Raw genomic sequence first — 3,602 nt, forward strand, 5'->3', positions numbered from 1 at the left:
TAAATTATACTCCAAATAGTTAATCTTGATCAAAAATTTCACTCCATGATCAAATTATTATCTTAGGTGGCAAAATGACGATTTTACCCTTGAACATCAAAATTTCCAATTTTACCCCAAATGAACCCTCGAACTCCGAACAATCATTTTTAGTCATTCATTGACTATAAAATATTAAATTTCATCCTACAATTCCTATTTGAACTAGTTCGAGGTTAAATCAACTCAAGTGTACCATTTGGTACAATACCGAGTTTCGTCTATTCTTAGGTGCTTTTCCTAGCATAATAACATGCTACTCAGTGCATGTATGTCATGACATGTGTTTATAGGGTCAGGTTTTACAAGTTTGATGATGAATTTGTTTGTTTTTCATGCCCTTTAGATTGTATTTGGTGCTTAGGAATACCGAAAATAAAAAAAGGGTACCGAAAAATTTTACTCCCGTTAGTTAACAATTTGCACAATAATGAGGGATATTTTGGTAATTGCAATTAGAATAGATTTTGTCAAACCCTGTCCTATAAAACAATTATGACGTCATTTACATGCTCAATAGAATGTTTGCATATTTGGGAAATTCGAGGAACCGTTAAAAGACGTATTGCCCCTAAAGGTACCATTAAGTCGATTAAGCCTCGAACTAGTTCAAATAGGAATTTTAAGATGAAATTAAGAGTTTCACAATCCAAGGATGACTCAAAATGGTGATTCGGAGTTCGAGGATCAATTTGGAGTCAAATCGAAATTTTCACTATCTAGGGGCAAAATGGTCATTTGCCACTTGAGGATAAAATGGAAATTTTAGAAAAGAGTTTTTTGGCCCCATTTGACTTATTGGAGTATGATTTGAGGTTTAGAAGTGAAAAATTTTAATTTTGATATAATTTGGAGTATAAGGGTAAAATGATAATTTTACCACCCTAGGGGCAAAATTGTAATTCTCCACCACCAGGACATTTGTCCAGCATATGGGCTTCCCTTATCCTGATTTTGACCTTTGACTAATCATGTGGTGGAGATAAAAGGTTTAAAATTTTTAAAGTTTTAAAAATGGACCAATGGAAACATCCATGTGTCAAGCTTAGGATATTTTATTATTTAACTTAAAAATCAGCATAAATCAGCCCATTCTTCTTCTCCATATTTGGCCAAGACAAAAGGAAAGAAAGGAAAAACAAGAACAAAACCTAGGTGGACGATTTCAAGAGAAAAAGTGTGAAAAATCAAGGAAAACAAGTGAAAAAGGTAGGATTTTTCAATTTAAACTTGAAATCTATTTTCCTTAAGCATTTCTCCTTATTTTCCATGGTTAAATTACATGTTTTCATGGTGAATTCATGGCTGGTCAAAATAGGTATGGAGAGAGAATGAAGTTGGAATTGTTTGATTTTAAGTTATGTTAGTGATTAAGGTTAGTTTAACATATTTAGAAGCAAAACAACAAGAAAAGAATCCATTTTCCCATGAATCTTCATTGGCCGAATCTTCTTTGATGTGTGTGGGTGATGAATTGTTATTATTTTAAGAGAAATGGCTTAGAAAATGATGAATAATGGTAAGAAAATTAAGTAGGAAAAATCACGGTGTTAGTGCACTGTAATGGCCAAATTTTTCCATGAAGAAATGGGAGGGTTTTGATATTGAAATTGGTGTTATTTGAATAATGTTTGGTGAATTGAGGTACTAGAAATGGAATGGAGCAATTTGCAGCCAAATCGGACACAATTGTCATTTAATCGGGTAATAGGCCGAATTAGGTCAGCACCGCATTTAAATGATCGTCGAATAAGTTGCATATCATATCATGCATATACACTGAGCCTGAATTGATTTTATAATGGTCAAGTATTAATGTGGTGAATTATGTATTGTACATTGTGGATAGGTGGTGAGCAAATTACACTGGTAAAAGTACAGAGATTGTGCTTGAAGATTGGGATTAGGAGTACATCGACTCCTAGAACTGTGAGTGGACAATTTATCGTCTTAAATATCTAGAGTAATTATACTTGTTTGATGCTTTTATTGAATGATGAGTTTAAATTATAAAATATTATGTTTTCCAATTAAAATATTATTTTTTTATAAAAATGAGATTTATATTGATTTTGAAATCAAATATTGTTTTGGGAAAATTGAGTATATGGAGACTGTGTTGAAATTTATGATTTTATATGTTATTGAAATTGTGGCTTATGACACTATAGTAGCATGATGGCTAAATTTTTGGGGTTGGCATGAAATATATGAACAGTTTGGGATTGATCTCGGTAGACTGGATTAAATTTTATTCGCCATATTATGCTATTGAAAATTTTATGGGTCTGATGGTATATTACTCGGTCACTGCAGTGGTGGGGGTTTCCGTGGACTACCTATGAGAGGGGCACAGTAACTCAATTATATATTTACCTCTTGGGGGAGATGTTGGATGAAGTATCTCCTGAGGTAAGATTTGAGTGCACCTCACGTTCGGGCCACCACGTGAAAGTGAGACTCAACCAACGCCAAGGAACAGTTATGTGTCAAATGTGAAAATATGTTTATGGGTATGGGACATTTAACAGCCTTGGCGGTCTCAATGGGATACCTTGACGAAGGTACTCACGAGAGTGATTCTAGCAGGAGCCAAGTTTAAGAAACTCATAAGCCGGGAAAATTCTGACGAAAAGAAATTGTTTGGTATAAATTGAAACGAATTTTGCGTTATGAACATTATTGAGATATAACGTTTTTATATTGTCTCCATCTACTCGACTTTAGATGATTTTGATAGTACTTGTTTACTCACTGAGATTATTTAATCTCACCCCTCTTCCTATCCATTTTTCAGGCTCAGGAAAGTTTGTTGATAGTTGATTAAGACGAGAATTAATCTCGGAGCTGCATCCTAGAAAGTAAGGGTTCGTTGCCCTACACCCTCTTGGTCAATTGGGAGCCACGTGTCACTGTAAAAGTAATTTTATACTTCAGCTATCTGATTTAAAGTATGTATGAATATATTTAGCTTTTACACCATGTTTTTGACGAGTTTCAATATTTTCAAAAAAAATGACGAAAATGCCCCTATGAGCCAAAAAATAATATTTTATTATTTTAATTTGAAAACGACTTATGATTTCTTGAAATATGAGATTTAATAACTGTCGTTCACCGAGGAGATACGGAAGCTGATGCTAAGCCTTACGGGGTTCCGATCGACATTCAAGATAATGAGTGCCTATCGGGACGTCGCGACGATTGTACGGGCCCGATGGGAATTTCGAGTCATGAAAGATTTTTATTAAAGTGTGTGGAATTTTGAGGAGTATTGGAAGTGCAATAAATTAATTAGAATTGAATTGGATGTTTAGACCGATTAAATAGTGTATAGTGCGCGATAGGCTGAACGTCTCCCATTTCATTGCATACATTCATATAGAACATAGAATAGTTTGTGACAATTTAGCATAAGGATATTAAATTTCCTGTTGCACATTATGTATAGGTGCTGAGCCCTCGGATAAGAGCAAAGGTATTACACCAGTGGATCGAGACTAGGAGTGTTGTAAATTCCCGTCAAAGTGAGTAACCACTGTTTATCTTATCTATCTAGAGTA

At 34.2% G+C, this 3,602-nt stretch overlaps 1 long non-coding RNA gene across 1 annotated transcript in view; it reads left to right on the plus strand.

The window, feature by feature from the left end:
* Positions 1-2,881, plus strand: part of LOC108663060 — a 31,191-nt gene extending 28,310 nt beyond the window's left edge. The window contains exon 3 of the long non-coding RNA XR_001928947.1: positions 2,848-2,881. This is a non-coding gene — a long non-coding RNA (uncharacterized LOC108663060). The remainder of the gene's footprint in view (positions 1-2,847) is intronic.

Source organism: Theobroma cacao, chromosome 8 (genome assembly GCF_000208745.1).
Source record: "Theobroma cacao cultivar B97-61/B2 chromosome 8, Criollo_cocoa_genome_V2, whole genome shotgun sequence".
In the NCBI taxonomy this organism is placed as follows: Eukaryota; Viridiplantae; Streptophyta; class Magnoliopsida; order Malvales; family Malvaceae; genus Theobroma; species Theobroma cacao.